Source organism: Mandrillus leucophaeus, unplaced genomic scaffold (genome assembly GCF_000951045.1).
Source record: "Mandrillus leucophaeus isolate KB7577 unplaced genomic scaffold, Mleu.le_1.0 Scaffold221, whole genome shotgun sequence".
Taxonomy (NCBI): domain Eukaryota; kingdom Metazoa; phylum Chordata; class Mammalia; order Primates; family Cercopithecidae; genus Mandrillus; species Mandrillus leucophaeus.
In genome coordinates this window covers 246216-272899 of record NW_012102266.1, presented here as the reverse complement: position 1 = coordinate 272899, position 26684 = coordinate 246216, and the positions used below count along the sequence as shown (strand labels likewise).

The window sequence follows — 26684 nt, the reverse complement described above, 5'->3', positions numbered from 1 at the left end:
AATAATGAGTGAAAGTTTTTGCCTCATTGTATGTCCCTACAAATCAGGGATAGTTTTTACTTTTTTTATTTTAATAGCTAGAGTATAGCAGGCTTATCCTAGAAGAATTAAACCTATTATTTATGGCGTGTAAGAAGCAGATAGTGTCTTTTGGCTCATTCTGAGTGGTATGAAAAATAAATAAATAAATAAATAAAACAAAATGGAATTTCTAAGATAAACAGTTAAAAAAAAGATGAAGACTGCAATTCTGCTGCTCTGGATGTGTATCCTGATGAGCCATTAATTTCTCTGCACCTTTGCTAACACGTGAGATGGCTGAAGATCCGTCCAAGGAGGTATATTATTAGACTCTAATTGTCTTTATTCATCCCAGATATACTTATTTATTTGCTGTTATCTCATACTTTAATGGATTTTATGCATATATAAATCATCTAAATTTGAAATAGTGTGATATACAACATTATTATCTCACTGTGTGCACAAAATATTTACTAGAACAGCCCCCAAATTAACTTTCTACTGTCAAAGAATTGGGAAATTTCCAAGATGGGTGGTTATTTGTCTACCTTGTTTACAGTATTCCATGTGGCAACATTGCTTTGGCTTGTACACCAATAAAACTCTCATTGGTAATCAAGATCCAAGTGAATTATACAAGTTTTGAATTGGTTGACATGTACAGGGGATATATATCTTGCATAAATTGTGAATACAATGTACATTGATCCATATAATATTTGTAAGCCATGCATGGTTTGAATAAAGTTAATTTATTCATTCAACATTGTACCTGTGTTGTTTAAGATGCAAAGGCACAGAATTGAGTCCAATGGACATAGTATCTTCCCTCAGAAATTATGCAAGATAGTGTTACAAATTGACATTTGGGTAAATATGTAAAAATCTATTTTCAGTTTTAAAAATAAATAATTTCTGTTGAAATTAACATGTTCTAACAAAAATATGCCCAAGCCAAATATTTTGATATTTCACAGAGGCAGGCTAGAAACTCAGGAGAAGAAATTATCTTCAACTTAGATGTAACTTGATAAATTTGCGATTTGATAAATCAGAGAATATAGGCATGCGATGATGAATTCAGTAAATCAAAGAAAATTCACAACTTGTATTTCATTTATGGTTCCTCCCTATTCCTCTACTGCTTATTGTCAGTAAATCCCAACTACGTAAATGCATATGTATGGGTTTGGAATGTATCTGTTGCATGTCTATATAATATGTTCTATTTCCTGTAGTTATGTTCTGTTATGGCAGCCTCTATGTTTGCAAATCATTTCCCCTCACATATTATAGATGTGAGATATCCTTGAACAATAGGGGAATATTTCCCTCATAAATTGGTTGTTTGGAAGATAGTGTTCATAGCACTTAGATTATATGTATTATCGTTTCTACTAATGTAAAAATATTTTGTTAGATTGGGCCTGTTTGGGTAATAGGGTGTTTAAATGGAAACTTTGGCAGAAACACATTATAAAGGTAGATTTTGCCTAGGCTTTCCTCAGAAGAATTCCACTGTGACTCAACAACACGTATTTCCAAAATGAAAAAAAGTGCATGTTGCTATCACCTACCTTAAGCCTAGTGAGAGAGTCTTCGAGGAGATTTATTGGAGAGAACTCTGCTATACCTCCCCACCCCCCCTTCCCAGGAGTGCTACCCCCCTCACTTCAGGTTAAGAGAGAGGGGATTTCAGTAGACCACTCTGAGGGCAGAAAATGAGTACCCAGGTTAGACATACACCTGGGAAACCAAAACTGAATATGAATGAGAGAGAGTTGTATGCTTTGGGATAAACCTACACTCCTGAAGTTTGCTGGAGTTTCCCAAGATGAATCTCAGAAGATTCATCTGAGATTTAACACCATTAACACCTGTGAAAGGAGAAGGGTGAGGAGGCCCAATTAATTGGTCCAGGGAAGCCATTAGACAGCCATGTAGACCAGACAATGTCTCTGCCAGCCCAGCCATAATGCACATTAGACAAGTCCCATATTGTGGGTAAGTGGCCAGTCCCTCATACCAGAGTCTTGCTCAATCCTGGGCTGGGGGCCACTCTGAGAAGACTATGCCCTTGGCTTATAAGCTGAGGCAGACCCAGATGAAGCTGACAGCTGGAGGCTGCCAACTAACCACACTCCTCACAAATGGACATTGAGTGCTTTCTTGAAGGAGAATCTGGACAGGATATCTCCATTTGTAAAAGTCCTCTAGCAACTCTGTTGATATTCCTATAATCAAAGTATTTTGTGTACTTTTAGTCATCAAACTTAAGTAAACTTTTTAATTAGTTACAGTCTAGTGTAATCATCAAAGTTCTGAATTTTCTTCAGTTATTTTATCCCTTCAACCCCAGCACATATACAACTATTCTTTTTCCTCCATTTGTTCTTTAACCCCTGTTTCCCTCACTTGCCAGAGGTAGCTTCTAACTCTTCCAGTTTAGACCCAAAGAGGAGAGGCATTAGTGGAAGAAGAGATACTGTTGGGGTCCCCTGATCCATAGATGTGCAATTACTAATTCTCTCTCATGAAACTGTCTTGTGATAAATGAATCTCATTGAATTATAAAAATATTGGATGATTTTGATGTTTTTATTAATAACAATAACTCTCACTGATTTGGAAGACACTCCCAGGAACTGTATTTACAAACTCTATGTATTTTTAACCGTTACACCAATTTTTATGTACAAGAAACAAACCCCACTGGTAAATGGAGATGCTGGAGTCTGTATAGCTGAAGATACCAGAGTTCTTGTGCCTAGGCTGCCCAAATGTGGGATAGACTTTTTAAATGATTTCTATATTATGTACTTTATATTTGCTTTAAAAATCTTTTGGCTCAATAAAATTTTTGATTTTGATTATATTTACCAATTACTGGTCTTTCTATTAGTACAAATCAAGAGTAAATACAAGTAACTATCTCAGAACAAATTAAATAAATCCAACTTGTAATTCTCTGGATGTTTGGAAGGTAGTTTTAAATTGGAAAATCTATTTTTGTTTTAGGGATTTATATTTTAAAATGCAAGTTGCGAAAGAGTGAATTTTGTAGGAAAGGGAGGATCTGAGAATAACATCTTCTTAAACTAAATCTTGCTTTTGACTATTGCTTAAGTTTTTTACACAATAAGTTTCCCCAGATGTTTGTTTGCAAGTTGCTTTGGTGTTTATCATATGAAATAGGACAAATATTAATTGTGTCTATTTCTAATTTTTCTTATGTAAGAATAATACAGCAGCTAAGTTTTGTTTTTCTTTTTCTTTTTCAAATAACATACTTGAAATGGAAGCAAATTTCACTTCATTTTACAATGAATATTCTAATAGGCTTTTAGCTATTAATCTTGGATGATTCTCCTATGAAAGACTCTATCATTATAAACTTCCTAAGTTATTCAGAATTCATCTTTTCCATATTTATGAGAGGTACAACTTCACATTTTTAAAAAGAATGGTTCATTTCCTCAAATAGAAATCTTAGCACTGCCAATTTTAGCAACATTTTATTATGAGCAGTTGTCACCATTCTCATCGTTGACATTTAATTGGTTTCCTTTCAAAACCAGGAAAAGATCCATTCAACAGATATTTGGTACAGACCCAGCTCTAAGGACTGTAGATAAAATGGTGAACAAAACAGTCAAAATCCTTCACTTCGTAAAATTTAGACTCTAAAGAGGTGAGATAAACAATTAAAACTAAGCAATCAAAAATATTTAGCATACCTGATGGTGGTATGTGCTATGTTGAAAAAATAAAGCAGGATGTCAAGACAGGAAGCACTGATGGGATAGGAGCAGACAGTGTTTTGCAATTTTAAATCAGCAGGTTGTCACTGAGAAAATGTGACACTTGAATAAAAACCCAGTGGAGGTCAGAAAATGAGGCAGAAAAATATCTAGGGGATGAGCATCCCAGGTAGGCAGAATAGCAAGTGCAAAGGTTTTAAGGCAGGAGCTTGCTTGAAATATTAAAGAAGGAACAGGGAGATTAATATAGCTAGTACAGAGTGGACAGGGAAGGGAACAGAGAAGAAGATAAGGATAGAGAACTAACAGGGGACACAGCATGTAAGTTCTTTAAAGTGATTTGAGGAACTAGACATCTGTGTTGATGAGATGGGAATGCATAGAAGTATTTTGATCAGATGAATCCCAAGGTCTGACTTCCATTTCAACATACATTAGAAATATTCTGTAACAAGGCAAGGGAAATAGCAGAAAGATGAGGTAGGAGGCTCTTGTTATAATACAAATGAGAGATGGAGGTATCTTGAGCCAACATAATTACAGGAGAGGTGGGAGAAGGGGCAGTTTTGTGGGTATATTTTGAATTTAGAACCCATGGGATTTCCTGATGGATTAGCAGTGGAAATGCAAAAAAAGATGGGAATCCAGTCTTCCTTCAAGATTTTTGGTATAAACAGCCAATAACATGGAGTTGCCACAAAATATAAATATCTACAGTCCAATCAGAATCACATATGCATTTGGTATTTACTTGTCATAACACGAGGTATTACAGAGAAAAACAAACGAAATTGGCTACTTTACAGTTAAAATAAAGTAACATGAAGCCTTTACATGCCCCCAGGCTGTAAATAGCACTGATAAAGTAAGTAGAAATGAGTGGTATGACACACATGCCTCAAGATACAGGAAGCAGAAATGAGCCAACCCTTGTAGCAGTAGGTAAAAATTACCGTGTGAAGGGTGTAATCATTTCTGTTCATGAGAAATCTGATGTATCAGATTTTCAGTCACTTTGAAAATGAAGGCTTCTAGCTAATTTCTTTCCTTTTTCAAATTCAAATGACAAGATCAGTGCAGGTAGGTCCTATGACAATGAAATAAGAATAAGATATGCAGTTGATCAGGATACTAGCATTCCCAGAGTAATTCTAGGGCACATTCCCAAGTCTGATCATTCATTTGCTTGGTTTTGTTTTTTGTTTCTTTTGTTTTTGGTATTGTTTTAGAAAGTAGTGCATGAGCATCAATGTGTGAGGTATGATCATCAAACTCCTGTATTAAAAAGATGTACATTCTAAAAATGTGGCAAAGCCCTTTGTTCAATCCCAGGCAGCTAAGAGAAGAGCTTTGGTTCCAGATGCACTGACTGTCTCAAAAAAATATGGGAAAATAGATTTAGCATCTCAGTGTTGCTGAGCACTCTAATGTAACATGACAGTAATTCCTGGTCATTTTCTTACACTGTCTTTCCTGGACATGATAAAGAATTAGTTAAGCAATGCCCATTCTTGAGGGAATGTATTGAACAAAAAGGGTAACAAAAGCTCTTGCATATACTTTATTAATTGTGTCTTCTGTATCTTCTCACTTTGACAAGATTAGCAAATTTATGATTTGCATGCATTCTTAAATTACATATATATTTTCCTAGTATATCTCTTCCATAACTGTGCTAACATATCATAGCTAATCTAGAGCACCAAATTTAAGTATCTAAAATGCACAAAGATTGCTTTTGAAATGTGTACTAATTTCAATGACATTGGGCTTGTATGCTGTAAATGCTTTCCCTTTTAAACATCAAATGAATTTGTTCATTGCTTAAATATCATGTCCCCTGTTAAACTGCAAAGGTTGCTGGAAAAGCAGAAGAACAATATAAGCAGGCTATTGAGAAAAGAGCTCGGACCTTGGAGCGCTACAGATCTGGGCTCGAATCCTAGTCCTGCCAGGCTCCAGCTGTGAGTCCTTCCTTCACCTCGCTAAGCCTCAGTTTCTTCATGTGTGGAAAGGTTTTTGTTTTCACATGGATTAGTAAACTAATAACTGAGTAAATGTGGTTTTACTTTCTCCCCATTTTGAAACCAGCTCTGTGTGTGTGGCTGTGGGTGGGTGTTTATATTATGTGTATTGAGGATCATAAATGTTAAAGATAGAAGAATAACTCCATAACTCCTTGTCAGTGAAACTGGTAAAGAGCCATAGTCCAAACCGCAGATGATAAATTCTATGCTAAGTAGACTGAACTCTGGATCAGCTTGAGGAAAGATACTAAAAGAAAAAACATAGCTCTCCTAACTCATGTAGCACATAGATCCTCCAAGAACGTCTCGTCTCCTGAATGGCCCGAAGTTGCTTACTGGAAGTAGGATGTATAGGATGGTAGCTGTCATAAAAGAAGGAAACATGCGTAGCAAGAGAGACTGCCTTTTACTCAGCGGGATAGCAAGGAGGCAAATTCAAAGAGATACCTTTGAGACAGGCCATATTTAATTTCTGGAACCCACCTGCTGACCTAGAAAAAAATAGCCCAGAAATTAGAGAGAAGGAGCATGGTGAGTTTCACCACCAGTGCAGCCGAGGACCTTGATGGGCAAGTGATACATCATAGAAAGCAGGAGGAGGGACACTCGTCCTACCCTCAGCCCCCTCTTGCCAAGGAAGGTACAGGAAGACGAATCATGATGTGCTCACAGGGCAGAGGCTGCTAGAGTTGGCGAAATAATAAGAAAATGACCAGTTGGAAGAATTATTTGTAAAACATAAACCGGCAAAAGTCTCCATTTCTTAAAAGTATTTTAAAAAGCTTTTAAATCAATAAGAAAAATGAGTGAGGAACCAAGGTAGTTTGCATGTACTATAACCTGACTGTTCCACTTCTATGATACATATTATATAAATAAAGCCTTAATCGTGCCTACCTGTCAAGACTGAGGTGGAGAGATGACTTTTCCTTTTTACCTCATAATTTACTATGTTTTTATAATTTTTAAAATTTACAATGTAATTTATTTTCTTTTATTTAAATTTTTAAAAGAAAGGAAAGAGCAATATTCCTCAAAGTGCCTAGTACAGGGCAGCAGCTAATATCCTAAAGCTCAACCACTTGTGTAGTTAAGTTGTTCAAATTCTGCTTTCACTTAAAAGCAGCCATTTGATCGTGTATAGAGACAAGAATGCAGATTTTTTGAAATCTAAAAATCATTAGTACTGGTAATGAGATATTTATTTTTAGAATCACTTATCCTCTTGACCCTTAATTTATGGTGCTGTTTGACCATTAAAAAATTGTGTGAGAGGATGGTAAGTGAGATAAATATTATTAACCTGAACTTGTTCTTTCATTGGCCCCTGTGGTATGCAGTGCTACTGAAGTCAAAAGATACCTGTATTAGCAGGTTAATTTCTGCCACAGAGGGATTTGCTGAAATTTACATTTGCTTTGTATTGAACTGACTGTAGGGAGTGACTTTAGATACCTCTGCCTAGGAAAAGGGCAGAATATTAATATTGTGTAATTATCCTTTCCTTTATGTTTCCAGAACTTTTGTTCCTGAAAAAGATTGAGGGACAGTGAAAAAGGTACCTCTTTATGTTTCTCTATTTGAAAAGTTATTAGGCAGCATTGCTCTATTATCTTCTAGGAATAATACAACTAATTCTTATTAAGATTGAAAATAGACTTCTTAATATACAGAATGACCGTGCTATTTATTGTCAGTCATAGTTATGACTTTTTAAATGAAGGCTTGATAAACTTTCTCTTACATGTGGTCATCAATTTGTGTTTAACCAAAAAGAGCAAGTAATGTAGAGATATTGCATGTGTACATTCCTACCCTGCATGCAAGGACTGGGAAGGATGGAAGCACATCCAAACCTTAAAGATGCTGTGAGGTAGGAAATTCTTTTGAAGGGAATTTCTACTTTCCTCTCCATAGTGTATTGTTTGTCTATTTCAGTCTTTTATTCCTTTGCCAAATAATTAGTTTTCTCTGCTTTACATGTGCAACAGAAGACAATTAACTTACTGCATGCTGGATAGGGAATGGTTTGTCTTCACTGCACTACAAAATATGTGCATTCTTATTGTTACTAAGGGTGAGTGCCTGGTTTATAACAGAATTATAAATAAAGCCATCAGGAAGGAAGAAGCCATCATAATCACTAGATTATCTTTATTGGCCAGTCGTTTACCCTTTTTGACATACTATATTTACATTTCCTTGTAATTATTAGAAGAAAAGAAACAGAAGCAACAGTGAAAGAAATGCTGAAATTCAGATGAATATTTCTGTATCATAACAGTTCCTCGAAATTTATTAGAGAAGAAAGAAAATAAAAAATTAAGACATTAGGGTTATAATATGTTCAAGACATTTTTCTTATTTTACTTTACCTCCAATTAAAGCTTCACACAGAACAGGGGGTTCATTGTGTGGCAGATTCCCTTTGTAGGACTTCAAAGTTATTTAGAGTATCTACCAGAGATTCCAGGAACAGGACAGTTTGGATTAAAAATAGGTGACATCCCAGAGCTTTGGGAGACCAAGGCAAGAGGATTGCTTGAATCCTGGATTTTAAGACCAGCCTGGACAACATAGGGAGAACCTGTCTCTACAAAAAATAAGAAGTAAAAATGTAACCAGGCATGATGGTGAGTGCCTGTAGTCCTAGCTACTTGGGTGGCTGAGGTGGGAGGATCACTTGAGCTCAGGAGTTCAAGGTTACAGTGAGCTATGATCATGCCACTGCACTCTAGCCTGGGTGACAGAGCAAGAGCAAGACCCTGTATCTAAAAACAAAAACACAAACAACAACAAAACCAAGATGATAGATTAATGTGGAATCTTCCCAGTTTGTATAAACTTTTGTTGTTGTTTTGAGACAGGGAGTGCAGTGGCACAATAACAGCTCAGATTCTCCTCAGGTAGCTAGCACTACAGGCATGCCCCACCATTCTAGGTTAATTTTTTGTAGAGACAGAGTTTCACTATATTGTTCAGGCAGATCTCAAACTCCTAGGCTCAAGTGATCCATGTGCCTCAGCCTCCCGAGGTGGTAAGATTACAGGTGTGAGCCACTGCATCCCACCAACATTTTCCCCCCTAAATAGCAGTTGTGGCAAAGGGCTTTTCCCTGTGAAAACTTTTCTGATCCTCTTATTTCTTTATAATATTTGATTTTCCAGGGTTTCCTTTCAAAATATTCTGGATGTGTGTCTAAGTTGCTTAAATTTTGACACTGACATTGTCACTTTAGGGAGGTAAGGTAAAAAATTAAGGTAAAATTAATTTATTCCGTGTGGAAAGTGAAGGGTGTGACTGTAAACATTTTGAACTTTAGTCTACAGTTTTGTCTCCATCGACCACAGTATTACTATTGCTAAACATCCAGGTACTTGGGTGCCTATGTGCAAGAGGTCTTAGAGTGTCTCTCCATTAAATCTGAAATAAAACTGATTTCAAAATAAATTCCATTTTCAACCACTAATCAGCGACCATTTTCCTGGAAACACTAAGTAACTGTCTTGTATTTAGAGTACACCACGTGAAGACAAATCACAGGGAATGCTCTCTTTGTCCAGCCATCAGCTTCCAGAGTACCAATTTTCATCAGGCTTGCAGAATACCAGTTTCAATACTGAGTGACAAGGTGTCTATTCTAAAATTTGCTCCCCGAAATTGTTCATACATGTAATAATATGTATTTGAGACAGTAAAAATGGTTAAACTGTCAAAACTGTCTTTCTTTGTCCATATTTAATTTTGAGGAGATGGCGAAGGCCCAGCATAGCCCAGAATTTACTCACTTAATGGCCTATGATAAATCCTTTCTGGCTCGGATGCTTTCAATATTATGTCATGTACAGCCGTAAATAATAACTTGCAACTATAGTCATGGAAATCAGAAAGGTAAACAATTTAAAACTTCATGGACACTCAAAATGAGCAAATCGTTACGTTTCAGAGAAACTAATTCTTATGTCAAACACCTAAATGAACAGTTTGCAGCCTACCTATATTGACAGCATTTCTTGAGGAAAGAGGAAAAGCTGTTTTTTCAAGGCTCTTCTTAAATTCCTTCAGTGTCTATTCTGTATTGATCCCTTTGGGAGGCCCTATATGGTTCAGTACAAAAAGAGGTCTACTTAATTTTCAGAAGAGAAAATACTGTTTAGTAAGCTCAAGCAGCAAAATTGCTTGACTGTTTCTTTAACAGAGGTAAATTAGTATTGATGAACAGATTTGATGATTAAGAAGGATCCTACTTGTCCTAGCTATTGGGGTACAGCTCACATCTGCACTTGTAATGTCAATGGCCATTAGCAAGCTGCTCTAAGCGTTGGCTGCTCACATTTTGGAGCTCTTTCTCTGGAAATTGCCCTTGGCCCAACAGGAATTGACTTACCTCCCAAAAAAGTTACATGCCCCTTACCTACCCAATGACTGACTGATAATGGGCTGTGGAAGATGGTCTCTTTGTTCCAAGGTGGAATAAACTCTGCTGTGCAATTGGCATCCATTTCTTCCCAAGCAATCAGGCTGAAGCTAGACACCAGCTGAGACCACATTCTCCTGCAATGGTTTCCTGACACTCTGTTCCAAGGGAGTACTCCCTCAGTAAGACATGAGCACCTGAAGCTGCCTCTGGGCACCCCAGCCCAACACAAATGTGAATGCTGCATTTCTACAATACTATTTATATACTATATTACATTACTAATATCAAATGTAAGAGGCATCAAGACACCAAAAGTGACCAGGAAGCCAAACGTTACTTAGGTTACTTAGCACTAGTCAACATATAAACTGATAAAACGATAAAAGCCGTGGATGTTTTCTCTAAAAGGATATCCCAATTGTGTAAAGATAATATTTAGTGAAAGAGAAAGAGAGAAAGAAGCAGAGAGAGAGTGACTATAAAATAGTATAAAATGTTCAGGTCATTAAATTTTCCTTTTTTGATCATTTAAAAATTTTGCTTAATTTTGAAACTTATGAGGCCACATTTTAACAGATATAAATAAACAATGTAATAATGAGGATTCAATGCATAGTGATCACATTTGAAATGTTTAAAAATGTGAAAATTTCTCTTAATGCATCTTTTAGTGATGCCTATGTCTTTATAAATTATAAATTAGGAAACATGGAGAAAGGGTAACAATGGTTGAAGTAATGAAAGCTTTCTACATAATTTTAAGGAAGTTTGGAATTTAAAAATCAGCCTGGTGCAGTGGCTCACACCTGTAATCCCAGCATTTTGGGGAAGGTAGGAGGATCACTTGAGTGCGGGAGTTCAAGACCAGCCTGGGCAACATATTAAGACCTCATCTCTACAAAATCTGAAGAAAATTAGCTGGACGTGGTGGCACATGCCTGTAGTCCTAGCTACTTGGGAGGCTGAGTTGGGAGGATCCCTTTAGCCCAGGAGTTCAAGGCTTCAGTGAGCCAAGATTGCACCACTGTACTCTAGCCTGGGGGACAGAGTGAGATCCTATCTCCAAAATTTTTTTTTAAATCTCCTCTGTTACAGGATATCATTGCTACCGTCTAGCTTTTAATTTGCATATAAATTTATTATAGCATAGCAGCTCACTAATATGCATTTTCCCCCAAGCAGTAATCATTCAGGCTAATCTTTAATTAGATCAAGGCAAAATAAATATTCATACACTCTAATTTTGAATTGTTGGAACCTTTTATTATAATTTTAAAATGATAAGTTCCTATTACAGTATCAATTCCTTTGTCTATTGGTTTTAAAAAAGACAAGCACATCATTTTGTTTGATAGCAACCTGCATGTATGAAACTATTCCAATATTTGTTTTTTGTTAAAGTACAGAGCATTTATATTCTTAGTTCGTTAAAGGTACTCTATAAGATTTTGTTTTTATTTTTTAATCATGGTACATTACAGATAAAAATCAATCACTTTCGTACCATGTATAGAAATACATAACAGTTACAGTTAGCAGGACAATACCTACCAAAGTGGTACATTATTCTTTTTAATTTCTCACTCTTCACATAGCAAATAAACATTAATTCAGTGTTTTGTTTCCAACATGGAGTACCCTACAGCAGTTTCTGATTGTTATCGTGGTATGTATTATCTAACCCTCATTAGTATAAACACAAAGATGTATTTGCAAAAGTAGTTTTATTTTCGAGTTCTTCAGTAGGGTCATGATAATAACTCACAGAATTTCTACCACAAGAACTGGGATAGCAAAGTTGGGTCATAGGCAGTTAAGTAGTCGGCCTCAGATAGTTATCCTAAAGCTGGAAATTTATGGAAAGTTATTGCTGGTCCAACTAAAAAGCTGAGACATTATCCTTAATTGTGATACAGATGTTAAATTCCATGTTAACAAGGAGCCCTTTGCCTTAAGACTGCCTCTATAAACTAGGTCAGAACACAAAAATCCCCCAAGTTAGAGATTATTTTGTTGTTTTGTTGTTCTTTGTTTCTTTGCTGTGCTAAATTGAAATTTATTGTCAAATAAATAACTTGTAATATATATTTTATCTGTTCATTAACAATTAATAAAGATATTTAATAAATATATATTAAATAAAGTCATACTCCTAAGATAAGTCACTTGTTTGTCTAGACTATAATTTATAATATCAGGGGGATGATTCATCAGATATTTCCCTGAGAATAGGTTTCAATTAAGGAATTAGAGATTGAAAAGGAGAGATTTGCACAAATTTGGATGTCTGGAGAAGGGAGAACTTAGAAAATGGAGGTTGCTTCAGATATTTGTCCTGTTTCACAGTCTTGTCCACGTGGATCTGTTTGCATTCTCTGTTTTGGTAGATAGGAATAATGCAGCAGCGTCTCTAAATAGAGCGTTAGAACATTAGCCATCCACAATCCTAAATGTAGGACATTGACAATACAGTTATCCTTCACAGTACGGTTGCCTTCTAGTATGGAAGTAAGTCACATATAATGCTTGTTAGTCATCTATTATATTTGATGTCATGTAGCAGAATTAGTTTAAGAAATCATTGGAAAAACACCTGACATATACATACGTTTTATAGTGTTTAAGGTTGTTCTAAAGATAATAGAAAAAGACCCGTCTTTAACTTCATTGGAGAAAAAGGTCGACTTCTGGATTTAATTACAATTTAGTTCTAGATTCCAGATCAGATTTTTTTTTTTATGTTGAAAAACACCATTTCACCATGCAAGGCCTCTATTGTCAGCTTTGTAGTTCCACAGATTTGGCCATGCTGAGGTTAAAATGCATGTTAGACATCGGTGTGGAGATATCAGGCACATAGCTGAATGGAGTCTGAAGCTCAGAGAGAGATCAGAGTTGGAAATATATATGCTGAAATATGTAAATCTTCAGCAAATATAAAATGCATTTAAAGTCCCAGAGTCAGATAAGTTTACTTGAAGAGGAAGGAATATACTGAATGTATACTGAGAACATTTGAACAATTCAAGAATGATTATCTAGAAACTTCATTACTTGGAGGTCAAGTAGAGGAGAAAGGAGTCACTAAGGAAGTAATATAAAAACCATTGGAGCATATTGTCATGGAGACCAAGAAAGGAGAGTGTTTCAAGAAGGGGAGAGGAGGTCAGCTGCATCATCTGTGGCTAAAATATGAAGGTAGAAACATCATCATTGATTTTGACAACATGGGGTTTTGTAGGTGAACTTGGTGAGACTTTTCAGAAGTGTGGTGGATACAGATCAGATTGGCGAGTACTGAAGCATGAATGGTAGGAGAAACAGAGGAAAGCAGATGAAGTCAGTTTGGCTTTGAAACAAGGAGAAGAAAAATAGTTGCTGGAGAGAATATGAAGTCAAAGGAGATACACATTTTTAAAAAATATAGAACACTTAACCATCATTTTGCATACTGATTAGAATGGAGGAATTCATTATATATATAAAATATATATATAAATATATATAATACACACACACACACACACACACACACACATACAAGGCAATGGTAATATCTTTCAAGAATAAGATCCGTAAGGAGACAAGGGAAGGTAGGATCCAGAGTACAAGTGAAGAAATTGACCTTTTGTGAAAGAAGGGACTCCTCCTCCATTGTGACAAGAGAGAAGGCAGGGAGGACAGGTACAGATGTGGACAGATTTCTAATTTCAATGGTAAGAACGTGAGGGAACTCTCATCTCATAGCTTCTTTTTCTTAAAAAAAGTAAAAGGTACAATCATTAGCTAACAGTGAGTAGGGAAAGGAATTGGGATAAACTGTTGCAACTGAATTGGGAGGAGAAAATGTGTTAAGTAATCATTTTGGAGAGTGGGAAACTGAGTTTTTCTGGGATGGCTAAGGAGTTGGAAATATTTATAAGGAAATATTTATAAGGTCTGTAATGACAGATCTTGGAAGTGAAACCATGCAAAGAAATAAGTGACTCTAAGAGGGATTGGTGGTGGCTAGCAGAAAAGTGGATTGGTCAGTGAAAGTCATTATGAAGTAGTAGAATTTTTAAATGTATTCGAGTCAATGAAAAGGATAGAAGAATATAGTCAGAGTGAGATATGTATTATAAAGAAGATGAAGGAGGTGGGATATTTTTCTAAGTGAAGATTAGGACTAGGGTATTGTTATGGGAATAGGAGGCTGTCAAGTAATGTAAGAATAGCTTACTGGAGGTGACAAAGTCAAGGAATCAGATGTCAGCATATTGGATGGGTCATTCCCAGGATGCTGATGTAACACAGAAGGATGACAGAGAAGATACTTCAATAGATCTTCAAGGATCTTCAATGAATGACCCAAGTTTTATAAATGACACTAGAAGAAAAAATGGCGGCTAGCATACTTGGATGGCATAAGTAGTTTTTTGTTTTTGTTTTGTTTTGTTTTGCTTTGAGACAGGGCCTCACTCTGTTGCCTGTGCTGGAGTGCAGTGGCACGAACATGGCTTAAGTAGCAGCCTGGACTCCTGGGCTCAAGCAATCTTCCTACCTCAGCCTCCCAAGTAGCTGAGACTATAGACACACACCACCTTGCCAGTCAGTTTGGGTTTTTAATAGAAGTAAATGAATTACAAATGGGAAAAGTAGAGTGAGAACACTCATCTTCACCTCCTGGACCTGAGGTACACAGAGTGTAAAAGAAAATTTAAAAAACACTCACTAGGGAGGGCTAGTAAAACAATGATGTGCTCAGGGTACATTCACATTTGAGTTATGGCAAGGGGAAGGACATATTTTTAAAAGACATTGAGGGTAGAGGAACATTTAGTGATCATAGATGTGGGTTTCTGGCAGTAACATTAAAGTGTTTAGAATGGAGTGGAGATGTGATTTAGGGGATGCGCACAGAACACACCGGATGAAAGTCTGAGTCATAGTGAGTGTTATGATCCTGGAGGTCTGGTTGCTAGTGACACAAGGATGTGGGGCAAGATAAAATTAATCCTGAGAGCATCCTGAGCAGAAATAAGACTAATCAGTTCTGTCTGTGTGCCTGAAAAGTTATCTGATGTAGATTTGGTGCTCCTTATGGGAGTATGTGGGGATGCCATTGCCCTGGAACTACTGTTTCTGGTGAAGGATACTGAAGCTTTGCGTAGTTTTCCTCTAATTTGCCTCACTCTGAGTCCTACCCAATCAGTACATTTTTGGAGATGGAAACTTTGTCACTATGATGTCAGCAAATATGAATACCTTGTGCTTGTTCAGAGTGGGTAAAAACTCTCAACCCTGCCAAGATGTGCTTCGAACTTCATTGCTCTGGTAATTTTCTTGTGCTCAATGGCAGGGCAAGATGTAAAGGGAAGAAATTTTCACTGAGTATCTAGATGTGCTGAACTCTGGAAACGCTTGCCTCATTTATTGTGGCTTCAATCTACTTTTCTGCTCATTTTGTAAGCAAGATCCTCAACTCTACTAATGCTAGCAATACTTAAGGGCAGGAAACAACTATTATAACTCATGTCATTATACCCACATCTTGAAAACTACCATATTAAAGGGAAAAAGTACTGGCTCGAGGAGGCTACTTTATTAATATCACATTACATTTAAGTCGAAGTAATGCTGTTTTTGGAATTTAGATTTCTTGCATCCAAATCTTTGTGAAGGTTAGGAAGCCGTGTAGCATACAAATGAAGGTGAACTACATTATCTATCACCAAAGTTAGACTGATTTATAACCAAATTCTATGTGTGTTATGCTATTCTTTTAGTTTATGTTATAGAGTTAAAGCTTGAGGAGATGCTGAGAGGAATGTTATCATGAAAATATAATCTAGCTAGTTATTAAGGTGCTTCAAAATTAGATTTTCACCGTGGTTTGGGTTTGACTTTAAATTTGTAGACTAATGGATTTGATGTTGTGATTATCTCAAATATCTGTTGAACAGCTACTTTGTGGGAAGCTGTACCTACAGAGACAGCTTTATTGTTCAGTGGAGACAATATCAAATATGACATACTTCCTGGCTTGAATGAGCTTACAATCTTGTAAAACATACAATCAATTGTCAATTGGAACATGCTAATCATCGACACTGGAACAACAGAGAAATTAAACATGGGGGCAGGGTATCAGGGCAGAGCTCTCAAATAAATGATATCTAAGCACCAATAAATAATTTTTATGGATACCTTGTATAAAATCAGCATTTCAGTTTTTTAAATTTACTATTAAAAATACCTGTATAAAAAATCAGATGATTTTGTGATCTCTTCAATGGCAGCAAGTTAATTAAAAGTTCAGTGTATTCAACTGTCATCTGTTTGGAAGAGATTGGATTTTTAATTAATAAATTAACACAAATATAAATTTCTCAATATAAATTGCTAAAATAAAGTAATTAAAATTTAAAATATTTAAAAAATGGTATTGTTTCTCCTGTGCGATTTCAGTGGGCACATATATTTCCATGTCTTCTGTAAATATAAGAAAAGTCAATCAATAAAATTTAAAAGTATATTTGATAACTTGCAATATTTGATCCTGCAAAAGTCTTGGGAAAATAAAAATAAAACAAAAATAAAAGAGGAAATATTTTATTCATGTTCAAGAATGTATTGAAATGACTTTATCTCATCTCACCTTTTATCTGATATTGTTCTCTAATATTTTAACTGCTTTTAGGAGTTGAAATGACTCATTCATCCAACAAACCTTTCTTTTTCACCTACTATGTACAAAGTACCACATGACCTCTCAGTATGTTATCAAAATAAAGCAGACAGGGCCCGCAACCACAGAATCTTACAAATACACCTTACCAATTGCAAGTTAAATACTAAACTGTAGGAAAGAATTGTCTTCTGAAATATTATAGGTTAGTAATTTATTGGCCGTCCAGAAACAATCGTGGTCCCTTATTTATCCCAGAATTTTCCTGGACCAGATTTCTCTTCTATATAATAGGAAAAGTCTGTTGGGTACAGTTCACTAGCTGAAATTAATAAAGTTCAAATAATACATATTTCTTATATAATATATTCTAAAATCCTCAATAACAACATACTGAACTCTTACTAATGCCAAAGCAAGAATAATATCTAATTCCATTTAAAGCATAGAAACCAGGAGATGGAGATCAATATATTTTAATCACTTTTCTCATTATGTAATCAAATCAAATACTATCATTGCATTATGTATATGTGAATATATGTTTTAACTAACTTTGTTAATTCAAATTTTAATATAACATTTCACTTTTTATAATTACTGAACAGAGATATTGTCAGGTTTTTGTTTGTGTTAACTTGTACATCTTAGGAGTATTCATCCTTTTTCTTCCTTTTTTAAGTAAAAATAAAGAATGGCTTTAACTCTTTTGCCCATGTGTGGCTGTAAAAAAAGAAGTAAAGAAAAAGCAAGGAAAGAGGAAAAGGTTTAAAAAATGGGAAGGAAAGAAGAGAAAATGAACAAATTAGTACAATGAAGTATGGATTTAGTGCGTATGTGTGTATAGAGATGGGCTCTTCTGAGTTCTACTTTTCTGCCCTGTTGGATCTTAAGTCTAATCCTTATCATTATCATTAGTCCATGCAGGACTGACTTTTATGTGTTTAGTCTATTATTTTTAATATTGTGATAAGCATCCAAAACCCCTCACATCCACAAAATGTTAGGAGTTTTAAAATGTATATAGAAAGTGAAATATATAGCTACTCCCTGAAATATATTCCTGCTCCTTGATGAGTTTTTCTAGATATTTTTAATTGCTTTTCCTTTTATTATTTTATAGTTTGAAACTATGATTTTCAGAGTATACCTTTGGAAAATGTTCACTCTTTTTGTATAATTAATACAGTAGATGCAACTGTTTTCTTTTTCTGTCTCCTTAAATCTACGGAGTGCAGCTTGGAGTGGAGGAATAATTGGATAGGGCAGAGCCCTGTCTCTGCAGATTTTTGAATGTGCTCCTGTTTTCAATTAGGGAACAAACAACTTCCAGATCTGTGCTAATTACTCTGCACTCACTCTCTCCCCCCCCCCCCCCAATTCGTGCTCCTCTTCTCTCTATATTTTTTCTTTTTCTTCTTTATTCTTGTTATGTATCTTTTCTACAAGTCCTTCTCTTTCCTCAGTCGTCCAACTTGTGAGTGAGATGGTGAGGATAAATATTAAGAAAGCAGAGAGTAGAACGGTGACTACCAGAAGCTAGGGCTTTGAGTGGAATGGGGAGATGGTGGTCAAATAATACAAAATTTCAGTTAGACAGGAAGAATGAATTTTTTGTGATACACAACATAGTGACTATAGTTAATAGTGGTGTATATTTCAAAATTGCTAAGAAAGTAAATTTCAAATGTTGACACCATACACACACACACATACACACACACATGCACACGCATACAGAATTTTGATGGTGAGTAAAACCTACTTTTCAATCCTGGGTCTTCCCCTTCACAAAGGTGCAGCAAAAGGGATGGGATAGTGGTTACATAATTTACAACATTTATAATTTGGCTCTAAGTCGTGAGTTAGATTAATACATCTCTAAACTCTCACTTTAGAACTGATGTTGAATTTCTAAATAAAAGATAAAATATGACATTTATGAGAGTTGAGAATTCTTATTTTCATGATTGAAATTATCACACCAAGAAATTATCACACCAAGAAGATATTTTTAAAAATTCTTTCATTGAAAAAAAGAGGAGCTTCTCTTTATGTCAGCTGGGAGCATGCTTGTATAGTACAGGGCTTCTCTTATGAAAGAAAATTTATTAAAGCTGTGTCCCCTTATATTTTTCCCACAGATAGTTGGCACATGCTATGGAAAAGAACAAGAAGCCATTCTCGATGTTCTGTTACTTGTTGCCCAAGACCAAAGGCCACCATATAAGCAGCTCCTCAAAATTAGGGACCCTAACTAGAATTTCAGGAAAAACCTTCAAATATCTTTTATTTGAAGGAGAGGCTGTCAACTACTCTAGTAACAAGATAAGCTCACTTAACTGGCAAAGTATGAAGATAAAATTCTCTTGCTAGGATGTGCTATATAAATGTAATGATAAAATGCTCTTTGATGCACTAATTAATTGGTACTTAATTGGGTAGTTTTGTTTCACAGCCAAGAATCAATTATAAAATGTTCCCTATATATCTCCCCATCTTTTTTTTTTTTTAATTTGAGATTGTCAATAACCACGCCTCTTCTTTAGCAATTTAGGGATGGGAAGAAGTGAGGCTCTTCTGCTGCATAAAGTTAGTACAATGGGGGAATAAGGGGATCATCATTTTGCTCTTTTCATGAGACAGCAAAATTTCTCTACGGTTTGTACTTATTTGACTGGCTTGCCTAGCAGTTTTAAAGTGGAATCTTGTACCTTAAGATTGTTTTTTCAGCACTTTAAAGACACCATGGAGAAATTTGTAGGTATGACTGTAAGCTGTATCTCTTTAATATTTGAACACTAAGAAGCAAAGTATTACTACTAAGCCACCTACTGTTGTAGGGTTTTGTTTACTACTCCACATAGGTTAATATACATCAAACTACAGCAACATTGTATTTAAGTACTTTTCTTTTGACTAGTGCATTCCGTTCTAGTGTTATAAAAATCCTGGCAGTTGTATGTCAATTGTCTTCTATCTCACGTTAAAAGATTTTATGAGAATCACTCAAATTACCTTCCATTCATTATCTTTATCTGTTTAAAAATAACAAATTTCATTTGTGGTATCTTTAAGCAACATGTTATTGATAAAGGGGAACATTATAAATGATATCTTCTGGCAACTAGAGAAAAGAGTGCTATGTCTACACAAAGAATACATATTTATGGTTATGTCATGAAATCTGGTTTTGACCAACTGCTCTTTTTAAATACCAAATTTTATAAAGAAATAATAATTTTATCTAATATAATACACCAATAGCTAGTTGTATATAGAATTTACTCTCTGTGGAAGATTTAATAAGCACTCATTTAGGAAGAAAACCTCTGTTTTAAAACTTGAAACATGATATAATGAAAAGAACATGGGCACTGTAATCACATAGAGTTGGGTTCAAGTTCTAGATAAGAATCTGTCTTAGTCATCAAGGAAATGAAAATTTTCACTAGGCCTATGTAAATGTACTCATCTTCAGTATTGGCACTCATCTACATATACATATCAGTCACCTAGACTCAGCAAGGTTTGAGGAAAACCAGCCAGCAGAATTTTCACCACACTCAGCTGAGGCATGAAACACCTTTATTTATCTTTTTCACTATGACATTGTTGCTATTGTGCATCAATAAGTTAATGATTGTATTAATTGGTATATACCCACCTTTGGGCTGTTAATGCAGCTATTACAAAAAATATGGTATATTTAAATGTAATATCATAAAAATATAAAATATATTCTTAAGTGGAAAAATGCTAAAAGCTATAAAGTGTTATTTGATTTTTGTTAACAAAAGAAAGACATGTTTATAATTGCAACTAAATCTTTAGTAAGACTTAGGAACAATGTATACCAAACTCTTAACAATGGTCACCTCTGTGGAAGGGAGTGGATGGAGATGAGGATGTGGTGGAGGTGGGCGTGCATGGAGGGAAGCTTCATTTTATGTTCTGTGCAATTCTATATTGCTTGGATTTGTTTTTAGGGTAAAGATATATTCATTTGTTGCTTCTGTAAGTAAAATATAAGGAATATAATTGAAAATCACTATAGAACTTTATTTTAAAGGAGCTAAACTTCTTTAAAGACTGCCCATCTGTCTACCAGGTCCACTAAATTTTGATTCTTTCTAGGCTCCTTTACTTTCTTAATCCAAGAAAAAACATGATTCTGAGACACAGTGGGCCTGGAGTGCTCACAATGTAATCAAGTTCTTACACACTAGGGAAGAAAACTCAAACCACATGGATATATATGTAATAGAACCCCAAAGAATGACCTAGAAAATGATCATAGGATGTCATTAATACCTGGGGGATAGGACAGGGACATTTCCTGTGAGGAGGACAAGCTTCATTACTAGAGTGATAAGCCAGAATCAGACATTTGAGGAAAACAAAAAAACTTACGGGAAAAGGAGATACCATTTAAGGTGTATTCAGGGGACAGAGACCCGGGCAGATAAAATGCAAAACAAGTAAAACATTCTGGGGAAGATAAGGGGAGAAAAGCAAATTGTGGTAAATTGTGAATGGACTTGTAAACCAGACGTTAGCATTTGAGTTGCCAGAGAAGGTGACAGGCAGTTAAGTTAGATGCAGTACATTGAGATGACAGAAAAATATTCAGAGGTAGAATTGGGAATGACAACTGTGTGCATTAAAATTCTTTAAAAAAAAAAAACTCACCTTGAAAACAAACAGGAGTGTACTAAAATGATTAGGATACAGCAAACCAAAAACTATACTTTGCCCCTCTCTTGTTTCTCTGGGTGTATCTGCATCATTCTTTTCTTTCTCTCTGCAGATGAGCTTTCACGAACTCTCAGTCCACACTGCCATAGATGGTCATTCCCACAGCTCCTGCTCTGCATGGTGTAGCCCCATAGACAGAGGTACTGGACTCCCTCTCACCCAATCTCTCTCAGTGGGAGAGAGAAATCTAATTAGCCAATCTGGGCTCAAGAAACCATCCAATAATCTATAGTGAGGAGTAGTGAGCAGTTCATGGTGCAGTCATAACTTCTGGGAGTTCCTCTCACAGTGGAGGTGTGGTTCCCAGAGCAAGTGAGTGGAAGAGTTGTGATCCGATACCTTTTCTCTCGATTATCTATGTAACTATTAGCTACATAATTGCCATTGGGAAGATTTTACTTTTAGTATTATTATCCATAAAGATACTGATAAATATTTTGTGACAAAGCTTTGGTCCCTTGGCACTGCTCATGCCAGTTTACCATCAATAATAATTTTTTTATTTTGTGAACTTAAAATATTTATGAATGTCTTATTTTGTGAACTGCTGTGAGAGAAAATAAGTGGGAATTTTATTCAAAGGGGGAAAAAAAGAGACGTCTGTCTGATCAAGAAGTGCTGAAACCAAACTTGGGAAACATTTATTTTTTTCTATTCTTGTAAGGGGGCTTATGTCTTTTACCCAAGGCTTTTCACATCTTAATACCATTTAAATATTATAATTAGATAATATTCACAGGCTTTAATTTATCTTTTCTGCCTCTATTTTACAAATGAAAAGCTGAAGCCTTTAAATTTTCTCAATGCTACATAAGACAGACAAATGGACTCAGTAAGTTTAAGTACTGAAAAATGCTCCAGTACTAAAACAGGAATGCCCAGAAGAGACAGGAAGCTATAAACCATGATAAACAAACAATACAAAAATTCAACAATTATGAAATACAGCAAACAAGGAGTGAATTGGTTAACAAGCCCATGATGAACAGTTGAGTCCTTTGTATAATTACAGATATTGTAAGTTCAGAGGAAGGCAGTATCCTAAAGATTAGACACACCTCAATAATTTATATATTCCCAAATAGGAACACTCCTAAATTGAATAATTAAAAAAGAGTTTGTTTTAAGAGGAAAAATAGCTGGTCTGTATAGAGTTAGTCTCCTGAAGGAGAAAAGAATCACATGATAGCTAAGTAAAAGGAAAACTAGAATGTAATAGATTTTAAGTAAGAAACAGAAAATACAGACAATGAGAGCAGAGTCAAAGTTAGGACCAAAATGAGTTTACTTTTAGTTAAAAGTAATAAGGAAGCAAGAACTATAATCAAGCAAAAGCTATATAGGATGAAAGGAAAGAATTCATGAACTGGAGGTGGGAAACCCAGGTAGGCAGATCTGTAGAAGGAATCCATAGAGTAGAAATGTATCTGTTAATAATGATGGTCAGTCCTCATGTTTCTGATTCTCAAATGCATACATACTGTCTCAGTTCCAGAACTATCCTTCAGTTCCTTATTGGGAAGCCAAGCTTATGATGTGTTTTGACTGCAAACTTTTTTATGATACCCTTATCTTTATCACCTATGTCTTATGGTGGCTCCTTTGCTGGCCTTAGTGAGTCTCTATTCTTTATAACAGGGGAAGATAAAGTAGAACCATAGAATAAATATGGTCAGAAAAGGGAAGAGTTAAAGAAAGCATTGTATTAGGAGCCTGGGTAATTGGGAAAATATCAATATTAATGATAGAAATCGTGAAACTAAAAGGGTATGTTCAGATGAGCTCACTTTTAGGTATATTTTTAGTTATCTTAATTTTGAGGTGCTCAAAAATGAAATATAAATGCCTCATAAATCTGAAAAATTCATCCTGAGATATCAAGATACGTTTATTTTACTCGTTTTCCCAGCATTCATTAGAATTTCTAAATCCAAGAGCTTAAAACTTTCCTCAGTTTTAAGGCATTTTGTTCCATGCTTGCTTTACATGTCCTTATGCTTTATTTTCTTATTCTTGGTTTCTGGAAAGCCTATCGTCAAATATTGGAATCAGTCCTTCATATCCTTTGGCTTTACTTTCCCGCTTTGTATCTCTTGATATTTTTAACTGCTTCTGGGAGAATTCTGGCTCATTCTTCTAATTTGTTCTTTCGCTGTGCCCATTCTCTTATTCAGCTCATCTATTGAGATTTAAATGTCAGTGATCATTTTTGTCATTTCTCTGAAAATTAATTGATTTTTTGTTATGGGTATAGCCTCCTATTTCCCTGATGATATTAATTATACTTAATCTAAATTTTTGAGAAGTTTCTTCTAACTTTGTTTTCAAATATATTAATATTTATTAGCTGCTTTTCATGGCATTGGCTTTTCTCAAGTGTCTATGTGCTCATCTTTAGAATCAGGTTTCCTTGTTAGCTCAAGAAAAAGTCTAGTGAAGTAGTTAAGAAGATAAGGCCTGGAGCCGCATGGCCTGTGATGAAATTCCTACTCTACCATGTGTTGGCCCTGTGGTATTAATATTCCCTAAGTTACCCTGTTACTAATGTGACTTCACATTTCTGTGCCTCAGTTTCCTCACATATAAAAACTCTTACTTCACAGGGTTTCATGGGAATTAAATTATAAACACATGCAGTGCTTTTAGAAGGAAACCTACTACTTAATGGGTATTAGTTTTTAATGTTATGAGAATAATGAAGTGTTTTGGTATTAATAAATACTAGCTTTTAATATTATATGACTACTGAAACATTTTATTGCATTCAGATTCCACTGGTTTTGTGAGTGGTTAGGCCGTGTTGCTGAGTGGAGTGGGAATATACTAGTAGTTTGTCCTCTGGGTATGGAGGCCTTCTGATCCTACCTAATGTAGTCAGCCACCTGGGGCATTTACTGCTCCGGCAGGGCTAGATGGGGTCTGAGGATGGTAGTGGAAAATCATATCTCCTTCTCACTCCCTGGTCCAAATGTATGTATGGAGGTGGAGCACTCCCTGGCTACTCCAATCTTGTATCACTACTCTTCACCTTATGGAGAGTGTGTCTGGCTGTGGGTCTCTGTCTTCTGATATGTATAGGGATTTGTGATAGGAAAATGAAGTGCAGCATGATCCCCATCTTGAGCCAATTCTGAGTGATTGTTTTGAATGTGAGTTGCCTGATGTGATTCAACAAACAATTCTATGTCTTTGATATGCCCTCCTTTCTGCCAATATGTCTTAGAATTTGCCCTTTGTAAGAAAAAAAAAGTTACTTTGAGCTATGGATATGGCAGTCTACAAAAGTGTTATAAAGATAGCTTTTGTTTTTATTTCATAGTTTATGATACATGGCTACAATAAGTAAATACATCCATTAATAACTAGTGTATAGATTTTTCCTGGTTTTCATTAATAAGTAGATTGTGAAACAAGAGTTGGAAACAAGTGGAAAACATTTTAAGTTCTTGGCATTTTTTGTACTGATGAAATGTTAGAAGAGATATGGGAGTTTATTCAGCTATTAGTTGAACTGTCTTAATTAGTTTCGTGGAATCAAATCGTTTCATGATGGCTTTGAGGACATAAAATGAGAGGATGACACATACACCCTAGTAGTATATGTATGTCCTGTACACATCCCAAAGATTATTTTGAATAGGAGAACAGCAGCAGCTGCTGCTACTGCCATCAGAAGCACTGTGGTGGGAAGGGACTCAGTTTTCCAGGCGAAGTGCCATTGAGTCCCGGGCATTTTAACAAGACGATGTACTCAGTGTCTGAGCTCATGTAGGGCAATGGCAGTGGCACCTTCATCCCCCTTCCTGCAGAATTGTCATTGTGGCTACTGGTCACCAACACCAAGGGACAACATATGATAAAAAATGATGCTGGTATAAAGATTTTGAGGGGGATAAGAATTGATATTGATTCTCTTTCCCTTTTGATCTCATAAGTATTAATGTTGGCTGAATTTGATGTTTATTAAGATTCTCCTTTGTGGAAGAGGTGAATGCCTATAATGCTCTATCTAAGAATTAAAGTCAGTGTGACATGCCTTGAAAACCTTTAACTGTACTTTCTTTCCTTTGTGCATCCTAACTTCTCCAGGTTGGATGCAGTTCATCGACCCAGAAAGTATCTGATGGCATGGAGTTGGCATTTAAACAAACTCTCTGACTCAGGTAGTTCAATAAAAAAGTTTTGGTTCATCAGAAAGAAAAGTTGGTTAAAGAAAAAAAAAACTGAGCAGTTAATTTGACAGCTTCGTGTTCACTTTGATTTAAAATTTGCTTCTCTTTTGTTAAAATGTTAACATTCCATTTATTCTGGTTCCCATCTTTAGAATTTTTCTTTCTCTTTTGCTTAAAGAGCTTTGATAGAATTGCATTAGAATACTGTGGGCTGTTAAATATAGTCGTGATTTGTAAGAAAAGGAATTTCAAAATGAACCAAAGATGGAATCTTCACTGATCTTAGAAAAGCAAAGGGTACGTGGAAGCTTGACTTTTCAGAATTGATCTTTTTGTTTTACAGCTTGCTTTCATTTCAATAAAAAAGACACTAAGTCTACAAATACCTATCACAAAATCTTAAAGTAAATGTCATTTTTATTTATAGCATGCAGTGCATACAGTAGTGTAGCTTAGTGATTTAGACCATGGGTAAAATCCTGTCTCAGCCCTTACTAGCTATGTGGTCTTGGGCATGATTCTTAACTATTGTGACTCAATGTCCTCATATATAAAGTAGGAATAATAAGAGTATCTGTTTGATGGGATTGTTGAGAGGATTATGTGAGTCAATACTCGGAAAGCACAAAGACTATATATACTACCTGGAAACACTATATATATATGTTTATTTTTAGCATTTCTTTTTTTTTTTTTTTTTTTTTAAAGTGGCTCCCTTGGAATTTGCAATATAAATTTACAAGTAACCCAAGTCCACTTTAATTATTTTTTCTTTTGTTATCTGTGCTTTTGGGGTCATATCCAAGGAATCACTGCCAAATCCAATGTCAAGAAGCTTTTCCCTTCATCCTA

At 35.5% G+C, this 26684-nt stretch overlaps 1 protein-coding gene across 2 annotated transcripts in view; it reads left to right on the top strand.

The window, feature by feature from the left end:
* The window catches only part of CHSY3 (chondroitin sulfate synthase 3), a 280808-nt gene that overhangs the window by 119760 nt on the left and 134364 nt on the right, over positions 1-26684 (top strand). Inside the window, exon 2 of one of the 2 annotated variants that reach the window (XM_011981187.1) lies at positions 21713-21800. The exons of the other annotated variant lie outside the window; for it this stretch is intronic. The gene's annotated coding sequence lies outside the window, so the exon portion shown is untranslated. The remainder of the gene's footprint in view (positions 1-21712; positions 21801-26684) is intronic. 2 annotated transcript variants of the gene reach the window in all.